The sequence below is a fragment of the Macaca nemestrina genome, unplaced genomic scaffold, assembly GCF_043159975.1.
Source record: "Macaca nemestrina isolate mMacNem1 unplaced genomic scaffold, mMacNem.hap1 Scaffold_135, whole genome shotgun sequence".
Lineage (NCBI taxonomy): Eukaryota > Metazoa > Chordata > Mammalia > Primates > Cercopithecidae > Macaca > Macaca nemestrina.
In genome coordinates this window covers 812-19,202 of record NW_027257618.1, presented here as the reverse complement: position 1 = coordinate 19,202, position 18,391 = coordinate 812, and the positions used below count along the sequence as shown (strand labels likewise).

The 18,391-nt window shown below is 50.4% G+C and overlaps 1 protein-coding gene across 2 annotated transcripts in view; it reads right to left on the bottom strand.

Annotated features, from left to right (window-relative positions):
• LOC139361286 (disco-interacting protein 2 homolog C-like) overlaps window positions 1-12,371 on the bottom strand; it is a 115,119-nt gene extending 102,748 nt beyond the window's left edge. For both annotated transcript variants that reach the window (XM_071089903.1, XM_071089905.1), the window contains exon 1: window positions 9,859-12,371. The gene's annotated coding sequence lies outside the window, so the exon portion shown is untranslated. The remainder of the gene's footprint in view (window positions 1-9,858) is intronic.
• Between the last annotated feature and the right edge of the window lie 6,020 nt (window positions 12,372-18,391).

Sequence of the window (18,391 nt, the reverse complement as noted above, 5' to 3'; positions counted from 1 at the left end):
ATAAAACATCTGCTATAGAAACAGACTTTCAAGTGGTCCTCATTAGAGTGATTCAACTAATATACAAAGGACCCAACACACAGCACAGTGTATATTAGAAGAATGATTAATTTGTTCCCCTAAAAATCCTAATATCTACACAGAAAAAATACCCAATACACATTTTATCATTCTTTACCAGTATAGTCATACAAAGGAGTATCACAAAAGCAAAAGAACAGATTTGGTTTGACTCACAGTTCTAAGTTTAATATAAAATTGCTAAAACCACCAAGACAAACATGACTATGAAATATTTAACGATCTTCACCTAAATTCAAGTCACCATTCAACCACCAATACCTCTGCTCTCCTTACGGGAACTTTCCAAAAGTAAATTCTGGAATTAACAGGACAAAATTTTCTGGTGATAGAAATTAGGAAGAAATTGGTTGAAGGCCGTTCCTTGGCTGTCAAACTTTTTCTCAATAATATTTTGTAAAATAAAAGCGTCAAACAGATCTTTACATTAACTTACAATCTATCAAGCAATACTGGAGCAAGCTTTAAATATTAGCCACATTCTGTCAGGGCTGACTAACATTAAATCAGTATCAGTCTCATGTCTTGTAGGATCCACAGCTCATCTTCTTAAAACCACTTAAGATTTCATAATTAACTCAATTAAACAATGTAAGTCATCTCCTTGATCTTTGACATGAAGGGGTAATTTTCCCCCAAAATAGTACCTCTTTCCTTGACATGATTTAATCTGTGGTTAGAGTATTTAACAGGATTTCTTTCCTTCTTAGAAAATAAAATATACACCTTTCCAATATGAAAAACTCTAACTGATGATGCCATAGCTTACCCAGGTCAAAAGCATTTTTTTTTTTTAAGTTAAAAAAAGAACCTAACTGCATCTTTGGACCTTATGTGAGGTAGTGTCCAGGGTCACTGGGACCTCTACTTGGCCAGTGTAGCTGGGTACCAATTAAAGACAGAAACCCAAGCATTCACTCAAAGCCCCTTCCCAGCTGTTCATCCTAGTGGAAGAAGCCATGAGTACAAACGAATGCGGCATTCTACGGAGGGCTTTGGGGATAGGCTGCTTGAGAACATCAAAGTGGCTCACGTCCCCCGAGTATAAAGCCAGTGACTGCTCTCAGCTTCCATCCACAGTAGCCAAGGTCTGGAATCACCTGAGTGCCCGTCAACAGGGGATGAAGGGAACGTGGCCCGAACACACACAGGAGCAATACTCCACCACACAGCGGAGAGCCCTGTCATCCGCGGCAGCATGGATGGAGTTGGAGGACATTACGTTAAGCAAACGAGCCAAGCAAGGAAACGGCGCATGTTCTCACTCATAAGCAGGAGCTGAGAGCAGATCTCATGGAGGCCAAAAGTAGGTGGTCAACAGGGCCCAGCAGAGCCCACTCATAAGCAGGATGGGCAGAGGCTGGTAATGTGCACAAACACACAGCCTAATGGGAACACGAGACCTACTATTGATAAATCAGCAGGGGGATGGCAGTGGGTCATCTACTGTGTATTTCAAAACAGCTAGGAGAGAATAACTTAACATAACCAGCACAAGGAAAAGAAACTATTTAAAGTGAAAGACATCCCAAGTACACAGATTTCGTCAATATAGGGGTGAATCAAGGTATCACATGCACTCTGAAAATATGTACGTATATTATGTATCAACAGAAACAAAAACCAATGACAGAACCATTTGCGAAGCACGTGCAGGAGAAGAATGGGAAGCCTGACATGGTGTGGCTGTGTGTCCCCACCCAAATCTCATGCTGAACTCTAACCCTATGTTGGAGGTGAGCCCTGGTGGGAGGTGATTGACTCATGGGGGTGGTTTCTAATGGTTTAGCACAATCCCCCAAGTGCTGTCCTCATGATCGTTCTCCTGAGATCTGGTTGTTTGGAAGTGCATGGCACCTTCCCCTTCACTCTCTCTCCCCTTCCAGCCATGTGAAGACATGCCGGCCTCCCCTTCACCTTCCACTCTGATTGTAAGTTTCCCCAGATGCAGAAGCCTGTACAACCCACAGAACTGTATGCCGATTAAACATTTTTTTTCCTTATTACCCAGCCTCAGATAGTTCTTTATAGCAGTGGAACAACAGTACAGTCCTCAGGACCAGCAATGTTTTCCTTCTACCCAGCGGCCAACAAGGTCCTACACCGTAGCTGGTTTTCCAAAGCTTTGCCAGAATGCTGAAGCTGTTTTGGGGATACTAACTTTCCCCATCTCTGGCAAACCAGATGGGGCATCCTATTTGGCTCTTACCACCTTTCTCAGAGAAACCCCACCTCTGAAACAGCCTCCACCAGGGGCCTCCTTCAGCAGCAACAAAGCTGAGTGTTCCTTGCACTTCCCTTCTTCTGAACAAGTAAACATCTTAAGCTTGTTTTTCCATCTTCCCAGCTCATTGAAAAAAATATCTTATGCTTTCTATTTTCCTGACACACACACATGGAAGAGAAGTGCCGTGAGGGCAGGGGCTCTTGTTTTCCCGGATCTGAGCCTGGCCCTCAAACACTAGCCGAATACTAACACGATATCCAGAGGCAGAAATGCAAATATCCATATGACTTCAAATACCCTAAGGACCTAACAGGCCGAGTGGCCCATGTAACTATGGTGTGCTGGGCCATTCAACTGGTGTCCAAATCCCTGTCCAAGTGAGCTCTTTAATTTCGAGACTTTTCAGACAGCTGTTTTGTTGTTGTTGTTGTTCTGTTTTGTTTTTATTAAAGGGATATGTTACAATTATAATCAAGAATATCCCAGGCCGAGTGTGGTGGCTCGTGCCTGTAATCCCAGCACTTTGGGAGGCCAAGGTGAGCGAATCACCTGAGGTCAGGAGTTCAAGACCAGCCTGGCCAACATGTTGAAACCCCGTCTCTACTAATACAAAAAATGAACCAGCCATGGTGGCAGGCACTTATAATCCCAGCTACTCAGGAGGCTGAGGCAGGAGAATGGCGTGAACCAAGAGGTGAGGCTGCAGTGAGCCAAGATCGTGCCACTGCATTCCAGCCTGGGCAACGCAGCAAGACTGTCTCAAAAAAATAAAAATAAACCAATACTCCCAGTTAGTTCTTCACCAATGTCAGATACCTCAGTTTAAAGAAAAATATGAAAGCATGTTTTTATATTTCAGTGTTGAATTTAACCATATCTTTTAAGAAGATATGAAGATAGAACTTCCTCAAGGATTGGGGGAGAGAAAAGCAGTTAAGAAAATCTTAAAACCTCAGGAGAAAAACAAGTATGGGTTAAGACCTCAAGGCAAAACTTTTTCTTTGCACTTTGATTTCAAAAGAACAGAGATGCCCAAATTATGAACTCTCCCATCTGCATTTTATATTCGTCTGTGTCCTTTGAAAGGCTGGAGATGGGATCCCAGGTTCCAAAGTGCCTGGCCGTGGCTCACATCAGGCGGCATCTTTCACAGCCGTTTACTCCCCTGACTCTGCCTAGAGAGGTCTGTGGCCCAATTTACAAAAAAAAGGTCCTAATTTACTCACGTTCATCACTTTGAGCAGAGTCTCAAGAAATGAGGCAAATATTGACACTCCACAGAAGCAAGTACTCTCTTCCTAAAAGTCAAGTGTCAGGTTCCCATGAGCCAGGCAGCTTGCGTACAGAAAGCACTGGCTGACTTGCTGGTTTAATGTTAAATGCATTTAAAATGTTAAGTGATCAAACCCCCCTCCCAGTGGGTGTGCGCGTTGAGCTGGCTGCAGTAGTGATGCAGACCACGTTCTTTCCTTTGGTTTTGCTTCAAGCAGAGCACCCCACACCCAGGAAGAGGCCGAAGGATGGCATCGAGGTCTAGGACAGATTTAAGGAGAGCTGCAGGCTGACTGCCTCATCTGCAAATAGTCTCTCATTTCAGAGAAAATCACTGAACAGAGTTCATAACACGTGAATTTTTAAAATTCATATTTCTACTTTCATCCCATTAGAACTTTTGAACCTCCACCTCCCACCTAGAGAACGTCAGCTCAAGCCGATCACAGCGCAGTGCGATTTTCTATAAATAATGTGCACGCCTGCATCTGAGCTGAGATGTGAATGTCTGGAATGTGCCTGCCAGGCCCAGGACGAACTGCAGCAAGTGTGGGGACACAAGCCGCTAAGGAATCTGATTTGGAGGGAACTGGAGGCAACTAAAACTAGGTCCACTGGTTTTTCTTGGTAAGGTTTGACCAGGCAAACTGTTATCACTGTTGCTAATTTATGGTAATTGGCATGGGGACTTAACAGTAAGTAATTAGAGCAATTACAGAATTTGCTACTCAATTACAATGGCACAGATTCCTGAGAATGGAAGAACTGTTGCCCAGGAATAGAGTTCAAGAGGTCCTCCCCATGCTCCGAGGAACATGGCATTTCCACGCACCCCTGCTTTGGTCCCTGGCCACCACCATCCTGATCTCGGCCGTCTGATGGCATCAGTCCCCAAAGCTGGAAACACCTGACACCTCTTGTCACCCTCCCATCTGCCCTGCCTTCCTCCAGTCCGGGATATTCAGGGATGCCCACATACAGGACCAGGAAACCAGGGTTATCCCAAACCAGTGCCTGCATTCAAAGTCCTCCACGGCAGCACAATCACCAATGGCCAATACTCCCAGAACCTTCCACCTCAAAACGGGAGCACATCTGGATTCAAGCTGACAATGCTGCATTCTCTTTGCCATGTACACATGGAGGCATGTCAGGTTCCACCTAAAGGTATCAGGTTCCACGCTGCTCAGGAGCCCAAACCTAGTCACTCTGCATGATCTCAATTCACCATCCACAGAGAAGCCTGCAGTTTTCCTCTGGTGCACGGTGTGGATGGTGGATGGTGGATGCATTTCCCCTGAAGACTCGGAAACAGAAGCCTGGCCAAGGAGGCCAGTCACCCCAGCCCCTGCAAGGCCCGGACGTGACCCTCTGCTGTCTGCACACAGTACCCAAGTCTAGCAGTGCTGGCTCTGTGGTGGGATCCATCTGGGCCTGCAGAGGACCCGGGGCACAGGAACCGTGCAGCCTGGCTGCAGCCGGAGGCCTAAGGGATCCCCACGAGGCTCTCCAGCCTAGGTGCCCTCACCACAGGCAGAGCCATGCAAGAGAGTTGCCTGCTGAACTGGAAACGCCCCAATCTGCTCAGCCAACACAGAAAGACAACAGCCACCTACAGCTGCTGAGCCCCGAAACGTGGCCACTGGGCCTGAAGGGTTGAATCTGGAATTTCATCTGTGAAGTTCTTTTCAAATGTGTTTAGCTATGTAATCAAATCTTTATTCTAATTAAATTTAAAGGAGCCTCTGGCTATGGGCTCCCTTCTCGGGCTTCACAGCTCCAGGGAGTAAGAATGGGAGAGAGAGAGGCCCAGAGCCTCTCTGCATTCTCCACGTTAATTCAACAAGTCATCATAAGGAAAGGCACTCCAGCAGGAGAGGTGTACACGGGAAGAACTGGGTTGGCCCTGACAAGCATGACCCCCATGGCATCACAGCTGCCTCAGGCAACAGGCAAAAGACAATGATGCCCACCTGGACAGGCCACCGGATGTGATGATGCACCCCCAAGCCCTAGTCCCACAGCAGCCAGAGACCACCCGCTGCTCATCCCGGGTGAAACAGGCAGAGCTACCCGAGCTATCAAAAGCAGGAAGAATTAAGGAAGCGATTCCCACGACACACGTGACACTCCTTGGAGACAGACACAGGCTTCGCTGTGAAAGTGCAGAGGACGGTGGAGTCCCTAGGCAGGCTGCTTCTTCCAACGATCAGGAAGAAACCAGATCCATTTCCTTGTAGGAGAATCATTTGTACCGTGATTAGACAGAAGACAGAAGGTGGCTGATGTTATCAAATCATCAAGCACCTCACGGCTGCTTCTCCAAGGAAGGCCTGGAAACTTGCAGCCACCCGCGTAGGGGCCGCAGTGTTTACAATGGAGATACGGGTGACCGAGGTCTGGCTTCCTCAGGGAAGCTACATTTGAACTTTCACCACTGAGGAATCGGTCATTTACAGTCACTCACCCTCAATGCAGAAGAGGGCTCAAGACACTGCACCAGACTTCAACACTCAGGGTTGGGGTTAGGGTCAGGGTCAAATTCACAAGTTTTACAAGATGTATTTCCTTGGGATGCCAGAAGAGATGCAGCTTCACACCCCCGACCTCCATGGTTTGCTTAGCCCCTTCACCAGTGGATCTCACCAACAGATGACACATCCACGCCTCATCCATGGCAGCACAGAAAACCACTTGGAAGACAGCCACTCCCACCAAGCTTCCTGACTTTGGTGTTTAAAATCTGCATCTCATACGTGAGATTACACTCCTCCGAACAACGACATTGCCACTGTCATTTCACCCAAAAGGGCTTTAGGAAGTGACACGCGGTCCAGACGCCAGAGGTCGCCGGCCGCCTTACTCTAGCCTAATTCCTTTGTGCCTGTATGGAGGCTTCACAGATACAGCCCATTAATGACTGTATGAGAAGCTCAGGGCATAGACGAACTCAGTGCTGAATTTTTTCCATTTATCACCCTTTGTTTTGTCCAGAAGACAGCTGAGAAAGGCGGGGGCAGATCATCTCCTCGAGTGTAATGACTCTAGCCACTTCTCTTCACCCCAGGTCACCACTCAGTCAACACCCTTTTGAGAAACCAAAGCAATTCTGTTCCCTTCACTCTGGGTTCCAAGCACTAAATTCCTCCGTTTTATCAATTAGATTATCAAGCAGCCGTTTGTAATCTGGACTGCAATCTGATACGAAATTTAAAGCTAATTTAAGTTGCGGTAATAGCTCCTATTCACATTATAGATAAGGCATGAATGAAAACTTTAATCTGTTCATAGGACCAACTTTGTAAACAAACCAATTATTCAAGCAATGATTGTCTTCAGTTAGATGCAAATTACTTTGCTCATAAAAGATTTTCCAGTAGGAATTTTTAAATCCATGGTCTGTCTTTTCTGAGCCTGTCTCTGCACCTTCCCCTGAGTGCACAGCAGGACTTCTCAGGGCATCCCATCAGCAGACCCACTGAAGAGAATAAGCCCGCAGCCCGCAGCCCCCAGCCCAGGAATCAAGTCCGAGCCCCAGCAGCCCCTCGTCCAGCCGGGGCTTCCTCACCAGCACAGCACCCAGAGGTCTTCCAGGTTTAATGCCACGTGTGCGTGGAAAGTAGAGTGCTGGAAGGAACACAATAGACATTCAACAATGCAAATTCCCCCCTGGAACAGCCCAGCAATCCTCTACCTTCCCCAAAGTACCCATGCTAGGCAGGCGTAGAGTCCAATGGGGGTGCCTAGGAATCGGCATTTAACACTATTCTGATGAATAAAAGTTTGAGAGGTCGGTCAGCGAGAGGCTGTCGTGGCCTCCACTCATTTGCAGGCTCTGAAGAGACACAGATTCAGGTAACAGGCCAGACAGGACAGGACAAGGATGAGGAGGTGGAGGGCAAATTCCATGGACCACCATCCGCCCCGCCATCCCCACTGAGACTCCGTGATTTAAAGAGAGGCAAAGCCAGGGAGAAAAGATGCCCGCACCACACGAGCGACTGAGATTTCACCTAAAGCACGCAGCATGTGGCTGAGGGCCAAGGTTGGGCAAGCCAGGAGCACAGAACGGGGTTCACTGGCCCAGAGGTGTCTCCCACACCCACACCCCGTGCAGACCTCCCAAGCACTGCCTGTGTCTCCTGCCTGGTTTAGTTCCTCCCCGCCTTCTACTGTGTTGGTTTCTCAGCCGCCACCCACCACCACACAACCCTCTCTACAAGCTTGGTGGACTGAAAAGAGCGGGGGCGGGTAAGATCTGGGCTCTGGGGCCAACGTCCTGCCGGAGACATTAGTTCCAACCCACCTAGCTGTGATGTGAGCCCCCGAGATTTCTCAAATGTGAGATGGGAAGGTAACTGAACCCACTCACCAGGACGGCTGTGCAGACTGAGATTACATATAGCCACACCTCGGCATCCACCACACGTGGGACCCCAGTCGTGTTGCCCCTGATGGGAATCCCTCTATCTATGCCCCTTCTGCTACCAGAGCCAACTCCCAGCAGTAGCTGTGGAGGGTGCATCCTCTATTCCCACTCCACTCCCCTCCCATCGCTCCACGCCGTGCCCTGCCACGCAGCGGCCACCAGCAAATCCGGCCCCACTGGATAACCGACCACCAGCCCCCCCCTCACTTTGGGGCGTCTTCCACTTGCAGTTCTGAAGCAGGCCGAGAAACCGCCCTCAAGGGCAGTCACCTGTTCCTTATTGCATGTAATGACCTGCCACGCAGGACCACCAGCAAACCCAGCTCCACCATCCAGGCTCCTGTGGATTAACCGAACCCCCACCCCCCACCTTGGAGCGTCTTCCACTTGTGGTTCTGAAGGGGGCCGAGAAACCGCTCTCAAGGGCACTCACCTGTTTCTTATTGCATGTAATGACCTGCCAAGCAGGGCCACCGGCAAACCCAGCTTCACCGTCCAGGTTCTGGTGGGTAACTGCCCCCGTCCCCCGCTTCCTCCTGGGGTGTCTGGGAGGCTCAGAAACTGCCCTCCACGGACACTCACCTGTTCCTTATTGCACTAATACCTCATTTACAGAAATCCACTTTGACTTTCCAGCACTGCAGTTGTGACAATTTAGCAATCCTGCTTGCAAGCTACAAGAGCTTGAGGTCACGTCCACCTCACCAGTATCCCAGAGACCCAGCACTATCCCACTGTGTTTAAAATTCCAAAATACTCCTGCAAAATGCTACTGGCATTTGCTTTGCACATAAAATGCTAACAACCTTCAAGTGAAACAAATATCTTCAACAGTTTGGTACAATGACATGTGAGTTACACATCTGCCAAGTTGTAAAGCCTCATGCATTTATAACATTTTATGTACGGTCAAATGGTTCATTAATATAAATTATGAGAATCTCTAAGAAACAGGTTTCTTCTGGCATTAGATGACCAAAGGAAAACTGGGTTCTGGCTGGCTTGCGGGCCTGTAGAGGCAGACATATCTGCTGACACAACCAAGCTCCTTCCCACTGATGTGGCCTCATCCCAGGCCCCTCACCCGGATGCCTGCAGGCCCCTGGAGGAGCAAGCCTGACCTGTCCACATTTCTCAAATGCACAGCTGTTGCTCACACTGCAGATAGAGTTCAAGGCAAGAGCAGGCCACCATGCTAAAAATACCACGCAGCGTCCACGCCAGGTGACGGTGGTTTTCACTCCATCCCAAAGCCCCATGTATGAGTTTACAGCCATGATTACCACATGGATTTTTAGACCCTCAAGACATACTTTGTTTCCTTTTATGCAACAAAGTTAAAAGACTATCACTCAGATATAGGCTCTGAAACTGTGGAATAATTATTTGGGAACAGAGCCTCTGCCAGGTCAGGATTAGCACTTGGGACAACACCCCGTGACCTCGGTCCACACAAACCCATCCAGACCAGAAGCCTCCCGCACTGTCATTTCTGTGGATTTCTGTAAACGAGGTATTACTGCAATAAGGAATAGATGAGTGCCCTTGGAGGGCAGTTTCTGAGCCTCCCAACCACACGGCCATTTTCAGGCTGAAGCCGCACCACCTCCAGAAACACTGTCCCTCGCCGAGGTGTGCCTGGCTTCTCCCTTTTTCCAAAACTTAACAAAACCTGAAAAGGACAGGTCTGTGTAGAAAAACACAAACTACTTGCGATTCCTCTTCCCAGTTCACGCTGTAGGAAGCTCGTCTCGGCCCTCACCGTGTTCTGACTGTGGCTTGGTTCCCATAAGAAATAAAGTCAGAATTCTAGTCCCTGTCTCCTGGGCAGTGTGGCAGGCATACATACCTTCAGTTATATGAGGAAAGGCGTGGCGAGCCCCCTTCCTTCAGTAAAACTGCACAGTTCCCAGAACCCTGATGCCATCTCCCTCACACCACTGTGAACACCTGGACAGAGCACATTTCAATGCGTGCACATTTGTGGGCTAGTTTTCTATTTCTCCACTAAATCACCCCAAATTTAGCGCCCTAAACTCTGACTTATTTTCTCACATTTCTGGAAGCTGGAGTTCAAAACAGGTCCCACCATCTAACGTCGAAGTGGCGGCAGGGCTGGCTCTGGGGAAGCGACCGTCTCCTTGCCTCCCGCAGCCTCTAGAGGCTTCTGCATCCCCTGGTCCATATGGCACCCACTGTCTTCAGGACCCACAGCGGCTCTGACGGCCCCTCAACTGGAAGACGCAGAAACGTCAGGAGCCCGGGAACCTAGTGCTAAGGCCAAGCCTCCCCACCCTCCCAGCTCCTCACACACTCCCGTGTGAGCTAATATAGATTCCACTTTAACTAGTGTCACCTGTGTAAGGGGTAAGTGCCCAGCTGTGAACTGGTTAACCTCGCCCACACAAACCCCGAGAATAAACTCACAGGCCATGGACCACTCCACAAGCAATAAGCGACCACCTGCTCAGGGACCTCCATGCCCCAGCAGAGCCCTCCGGTACCTCCTTGTGAGCTCAGACTGGCAGCAGGGTTCTGCAGCGCCAGAGGGCCCTGGATAAAAAAGACAGCTCCCATATCGGGAGGCACCGCCCGCGGTTGGGTTCCCAGTACTTTAATAGCCCAGGTGGACAAGCCGGGGCGCATGCAACCCCATCACCAGAATAACGGCTGCACGTGGCGAGTGCACGGGTGGCCACCACTCAGCCCAGCTGGCCGCGCTAAGCACATCACCACCGTGACGCCCAATCAGATTGAGCTGCTGGAACAGTCCCAGCATCGGCCCCCAAGAACATTCTGGATCACAATTCAGAGTAGTGATTGCGATCAGGGCCACATGTGGCTGAATGTTTTTACAGGAGGACACCACAGCTGGACTGACGCCACAGCTGGATCTGGCTGGACTGAGAGCATTTCCCACTGGACATTCTTACAACACCATTTTATTTGCGCTTTATTAAACTTCTATGGCTTTTTTCTGCTTATCTACTTTATGGGAGTGTTTCTTGTTCTTCTGACTGCGGTGATACTTCAAGCTACAACTATCAATGTGTAAATTAGTTTGGAAGTCGCCTTATCATTAAACATTTCACAAGCAAGCAGTCAGAGGCACCTAACCCGGAGGCCTCTTTTCTTCTCTGAGCCAAAGCTACCTTGGACTCAAAGAAAATGGCACATGGAGGGGGGCTGGATCTCCAGCGCCCATTCCTAGGGAGCCTCCTGGGGAGCAGATATGGAGGGAGAAGCCCTGGGTTATGGCACTGTCGTACTAAAGAAAAGTCTATTTGGGTAATGTAAGCACCAGACTTAAGAGATTAAGCAAACCATGAAAAGAAACTACTAACCACAGCTTCTCCAAAACAGAGCTAAACTCCCTTTAGTTTGAATTGGAAAAGCAGAAGTGATGATCAGGATACAAAAAAAAAAAAAAAAAAAAAGAAAGAAAAAAACAAAAAGAAATGACACAGTATCTGAACACAGGAGAATAATCAAGGGCCACTGTCTCTTCCTGTGTCAGTGGGAGCCTCGCATCTAAGCTGGATTTAGAAGGTTGCTACTTTGGACTGAAAGGTATCCCCAACTCTAGTTTGTAAGCAAGTGGAGCAGAATGCTTCAATTATTTCAAGGTTTAGCGGTAAAGCTCTGCAACTCTTACAACCATTTTAATTGGTGTGAATTTTAAAGTGACTCAATCTGTTGGCTGGAGTATCTAACGGCTTAACCACGGGGTCACGTTGGAAAATTTTTCCAATTGCTTTTGTTTTTCCTACTGAAGATGCATTTGAACGTTCTTGTAGTTTGCAGTTGGCTGGTTCTGATGTTTGGTCCTGAGGAAGCCCAAGTATCCGTAGAGGAAGAATCTGAAACCTCAAGCCACTCGAGTGCTGTCTGGACAGATGGAGACCCCAACCCGAGGGCCACTGACGGGCTCAGCATGGGCGCAGGGCCGCCCGATGCAACAGGCCACGTATTTGCCGGTTACAAAACATCATAAGCACACACCCCCAGGTGTGCACACACGCTCTGTACACATCTGTCCCTATCAACACCAGCACACACCCCCAGGTGTGCACACACGCTCTGTACACGCTCACGTCTGTCCATGCCAACGACAGCATACACCCCGAGGTGTGCACACACGCTCTGTACACATCTGTCCCTGCCAATGCCAGCACACATCCCCAAGGTGTGCACACACATTCCATACGCGCTCACATCTGTCCCTGCCAACGCCGGCATACACCGCCAAGGTGTGCACACACGCTCTGTACACACTCACATCCCTCCCTGCCAATATGAGCACACATTCCCAGGGGTGCACACAGGCTCTGCACATACTCATGTCTGTCCCTGCAGCCTGAGTCAAACAGTCACAGAGAGGCAGAGGAGGAGGAAGAAGGATGCGATGGGCACTAAGGTCCTGGGCCAGTTCCCCTCCCTACCTCGGGAGAGACCCCTCATGTGATCCTGCCATCACTCACCCTTCCGCCTCCATCCTCCATCCTCCCACAGGGATCAGGAGGATGCCCACTGCACAGAGCTGTGATGAGCATGAACAGAAGATGGCAGGAGCTCACGCCAAGGTGCTGAGCACGGGGCCTACGGAGTGCTTCTTTCTGCTGTGGCTGACATCATCAAACAGAGACTGACACAGCTTCTGCAGAGAATGCCACTTGCTAAGAAACTGAAACGTGTGACCTAGGAGCCTGTGAAGGTCTAAGAACAAACCAACAAACCAAACGGTTTTGTTTGTTTTTCAAACACCATAGCCTGTTTTTTCTTTTTTTTCATGCTCTACCTTGGGTATCATTTAGTTAAATTTCAAAGTAAGTCCAATAATTACACAAAATCACAGGACTGAGCATGGAGCATTGTTTCACTTCATGTCCTCCAGCCTTTAGGACACATTAAGGAAAGACATGATTCCAGGATTCCCATTAGAAAGGCTGCCCTGAGGCACCTGCTGGGGCAGCCAAATTGCAGCTGTTGATGCTGCCCCCAAGCTGCTTGGATGAAGCAGAAGATTCCGGAGATCTCCTCTCTTCTGCCCCTTGTCCAGGAGAGAAGGTGGGGGGAGAAAGGTGAGAGAAGATAGGAAGAAGGAGAGGGGAAGGAGGGAGAGAGGAGGGGAGAGGGAGGGAGAGAGGAGGGGGGAGGGAGGGATAGGGAGAGGGAGGGAGGAGGGGCATGTTCCATCCACCAAGGCAGCTACACTGCAGAGAGAATGGAGGGTGTGTTGCCTCTCAGGACAGCAAGTTCAAGCTGTTTATAATTGTTAGCATAAACAGTGACCAGCTGAGGACAGGGCTGTCATTGGAGTTGACGTTTTATTTTCATAGTTGATATTGGGGACCTGGACCTAAAGCAGCGTGCCTTGCCCTTTTGCCAGATGGGCCTATGCTTCTCTATACTTGAGTCTATTTGACTAAATACCCGATATTGACTAGGAATTATGACGTGTAGGATACCCCTTACCACAGTAACATCAAACTCATATTCTAAATGCAATTTATTCAGGGACTGGCTTCTAACTCTGGGTGGGAATGTTAAGCTCAGTCCAGTTCAATTCAGTAAGCATTTATCAAGAAACTCCTAGACCAAGAGCTCTGTTAGACACTGGGTATGGGGGGTGATGGGGATACGAAGATGTGGAATTAGAACTCGAGAAGCTCAAATGCTTCCATTTAATTCCCTAATGCAATTACTAAGCTTCAACCTGATGGCTGTAATGTCTAAATTCACTTTTTCTTTATTCCAGTTCTACATAACAAAGCATAAATAATCACAGAGGAATGATTCTGTGTTGGACTATTCAGTGGACAGAGAAGAGCATTCTGACCAGTGTGAGACACTGTCTTCCTTCTCAGGGAGCCCGTGAGGTGGCTGCACAGAGCACACGCGTGAAGATTCAGGAACACGAGCATCAGGTGATGGGAGGGGCACGGAGGCAGCACCAGAAAGATGCCTGCCGAGAGGCCGCTGCAGCCAGGCCGGCCGGGAAGGTCACGGGAGTGGGCGCAGGCATCTCCCTCCAGCCGCACTTGGTTTTCATGAGGACGCGTGCACGGAAGGGGATGACACCGAAATGCTGTGGCGCTGAGGGGAGGAAGGGAGGGACACAGGGCCGACGGCTGGCCCCCACCCCTTCCGTCCCTGCCCCTATGAACGCTGCCAAAATCAGCCCCAACGGGGAGAAATGAGGTGGGTGAAAGAGGTGGACAGACTTGGCTTCCATGGAATTCACAGATTCCAGTCATTAAAAATCCCTTCTGAGTTTTCACCTGGAAAACTTTGCCAATGTACTTAGGGACAAGAGGCGGAAGATGAAGCCAACACAATTGGGCTCAAACTGCCACCCTTCTCCTTCTCTCTTCATCCACCACCCTCCCTGGGCCCCTGAGTGTGAGAACCAGGAGCTGCACAGCCCAAGGGTGCAGCCCCCGACCAGAGGAGGGAGCCGCACGGCGGGGCCCCCAGCACGTGGATGGCAGGATCTGTGCTATGTCAGTCCCAGGGCCCCAAGCAGAGAAGGCCTGGGGCTCCCAGCTGAAGTTTTGCTGTCTACTCTCTCACCAAAGTCGAGAAGGACTGAGTGGGACCAACGCTGCACCTGGCGGCTCCTCAGTGGCTGCCGATGTGGTCCTCACGCTGCAGGTGAGACCCTCTAGGGAAGCCCAGACAGTGGCGAGAATCACAGCCAGGAGTGCTCCAGTTGCCCCAAAACTCCAGCATAGCCTGAGGAAGGCAGCGCCCGCTCAGATCCCCGTGCAGGCTTGTATGGCACACTGGTGAGGCACACAGCACCAGAACATGGCACTTTAAGTGGCTTTGTGGGGTGTAGGAACACAAAGTGTGGTCTGGAGTGGCTCAGAAGTCACTCCCACCAGCCTGTGGGACCCGGACGGCCCCTTTGGACGTGGCTGGAGTCTCTCCAGGGCGGGCTCCAAAGTCCCAAGGATGAGGTGAGCGTCGGTCTTGCTCTGAGGAAGGCCCCTGACAAGTATCCTGAACATGCAGGTACACAGCTGGCTGACTCATCTGAAGGGACCTGCTGAGCTACGAGCTAGGGACAGCTAGAGAAAACTGCGTGAACCTTTGTGACTACTCACAGGTAGGTAGCTACTGCCTGAGACACAAAGGTAAAGAATTAACCTGAAACTGCATATTATAAAACTTATTTTTAAATGATGGCGCTTAATTGAAAAGACTCCCAAAGAATACTGCATTAGAAAGTGACAGAGTGAAACCGTGAGGCTGACCACAGGAGTCCCTGGAAATTTCACCAAATGTTGTGTCAAAACTGGGAAACAGAAGAACTGCACCTGATGAAACATTCCATTAATCACTCGAGTCCTCCCCACATACGAAGCTATGTAAAAAGTGTTCCCAGAAGGTAAAGTGAGCAGGAGGGCTGTGAACACACAAAGAGAGAGCCACTTCGTCCACGGACCACAACAAAAGAAACGCTAATGAGTGCCGACGACACGCTGGAGTCCAGGGCTCTGGGCGCAGCTGGGACGGGGACACTCAGGGTCCCACTGTCCAGATGGGAAACCAGGGTGGAAACACCAGGGAGCCTGTCCCAGGGTGCAGAGCTAGTGAACAGTGGTTCATACTGCGACAATCCCAGCTGCCAGGCTCTGGGGCTCCTCGGGACAGAATCCTGTTGACTTCACTCTGGGGTGCGAGAGGCGGCAGCATCCCCCAAAGGCACCTGGAGAAGTGGTGTTACCCTCCATCCCCTGTCCCCGGCGTTACCCTCCGTCCCCCTGTCCCTGGTGTTACCCTACTTCCTCTGTCCCCAGTGTTGCTCACCATCCTCCTCACCTCCAGGCCCCTCTCCCTGTCCTCCCTCGTTTTCCTGTTCAGCCAGAGCACATCACATGTCTCTTCCCTTTTCAAGAGACTCAGCTGCACCCAGAGGCATTCCAGCCTATTCAGGATGGGGCACACACCCTGGGGAAATGCCAGCACAGGGCCGGAAGGGCCTGAGACCCTCTCACTGTCGCCCAGGAAGGATGGAACAGCCCACGGTCATGCTCATTGTCAGGCAGGATGAAAACTTCTGGGTCCGAAATGTTCTTTTCACTGGAACTGCTCGGACCATTCGTGAACGAATCAGTTAAATACCAGCAAGTGCCACTCCCACTTATTCTCTGGCTAGTTTTCCACCCACCAGCAACCACACTCCTAGGAATTATCCCTAACGCAGAATCAGCGCCTTGTGCCTTTAGGAAAACCTCTTTCTCTCCAGCTTTGTCCTCCTTCCACAAAAGGTGCCTCTGACTGCCTCACTCGCTGTACCAGGATTTCACTCGGCTATGGAGGAACATCTGCGTGGGGCTCAGAGGTGGGTGGTCCCTGCATGGGCAGCAGGTCTGTGACATCCTCCGAGGAGCCTGGCCCAGGCCTGCCTCACACGCCAGGACTCTGCCTTCTGGCCCTCGGGCCCCCGAAGCTGCTTTCCCTCCAGGTGTCATGCCCCGGGCAAGAAGGCCGGACAAGGGCCCAGGGCTGCTGTGGGTCAGGAAAGCCTCCTGACACCTCCCACTCCAGGACCCCCCATCAGCATCCCAGCATCTGGACCTGTGTCACCAGCCGCTCCGCCGTACAAGAGAATTGGATTTTCAGCTGGGTGTGCTGCTTCCCTAAACAAAGTAGGGTGTTGTTACTCAGGAAAAAGGAGAAAATTGGCATCTTCTTGGCAACCCCGCGACATCCAGCCACCGGTTCTCACCATCCCAGAGATGTCCATCCAGGGCAGATAGTGTCTTCAACCGAGCGCCACTGACCCAGAAGTACAGTAATTAGTACACTTTCACCAGAATCACCCACTCCTTCACCTTTACACTCAAGAAAAACATGTTTGCCAGGCAAATTAGATGTCCAGGAGGTGTAAGGAAACCCCAAGCCTGCTTTAAGCCTCAGACTTTTGAGACCGTTGAGGGCTGTGCGCACAAGAGCAAGGCTGCACCCGAAAGCTCTGCTTCTGCCGGACGTCATGGACAGACCACACGGCTCAGCCACATGGACCCTTCCAGGACTTCACGAGAGGGACTTCCGTGGTACATGCAATGATGTGCACTTCGTTCAGCCTCGAGCAGACCACGCCCTCGTTACAGGGTCGGTGGTCCACCTCCTGCCATCAGCCCCCCACCTCACCGAGGGTCTGTGTCTGCATCTGAAAGAACTTTGCTGTTTTACCTGGGTACCAAAATGCAGCATCGCGATGTTTAAAGGTCTTTAAATATCAACACTCCGGGTGCAGTCCTTGTCACTTTAATGCGGTCACTCGATGCAGGCCTCACTCACAACTCTGAGGTAGCTCATCCCTTCCCTACCTAACCAAGGAAGAAACGAAGGCATGGAAGGTGCAGCTCCTAAGGAGCAGATTAGGATTCAAACCAGTGAACTTCGTCACATGCTGACCTACCTCTCAGGCTGAGATAACGTTGAAAATTAACCAGGTAGAACAGCGTTCCATAAATCGGCTGGAAATGGTCCTTGTGCATGGGCCTGTGGTTACTCCCTGAAGAACAAGACCATTAGCCCAAAAATCCACCTGTGTCACACTCAAATGTTTACATATACAACTATTTTTAAAATAACCCAATCAAGCATGTTCACAGCCATTTAGAGCCATATAGATTGTCTGCTTCGCTGACAATCAACCCAAGACCTCTGTCGGCAAAGGCCACGGTGCCGGGTCCAGAGAAGGCGGGACAGAGACACAAGCAGACACAAGCAGGAACCTTTCCATCCCTGGGAGCCTCGCTCTGATCGGTCCGTGAGGACACGGTACAGACCGTGGGGCACAGGCAGACGGCAGGCCAGGAGAAGGGGCTGCATTGCCGGGAGGCAGTGCTTTGAGCTCTAATGGATGGAACACTGCTAACCAGTGAAGGTGGAGAGAGGGCACACGTCTGAGAGCATGTAGAGGCAGCAAAGCACAGCCAGCCTCGGGGAACCAGAAGCCACAGGGACATCAGGTTGGGTGCTGCTGTCTGCCGGCCACTGGCTGGGGGACTGTACTGGGCCTGGAGGGACATCCCTGACACTCCCCACCAGATGCCAGGGGCACCCCCAGCCCCAGGTGAGAACCACGGATCCCATGGTGAATGAGGCCAGCCTGTGGGAAGTGGGGCTGGGACAGCTCTGTACAGCTTAATAGGAAAGTTGGGTTCTATTTTGTGGGGTTTTGGTCACGCCGATGGCTAGTCATGGCTGTCCGTCAGGAAGTGATTTGAGGATAGACTAGAGAAGGGGCTGCCAAGACCAGCGGAGCATTCGCTGTCTGGGTCCAAGGTAAAGGAAATAAAGGCTGGCGATGTGACAGTGGGGGGGAGCACAGAGCAAAGGAACTGGTGGAGACACAGGGCTGG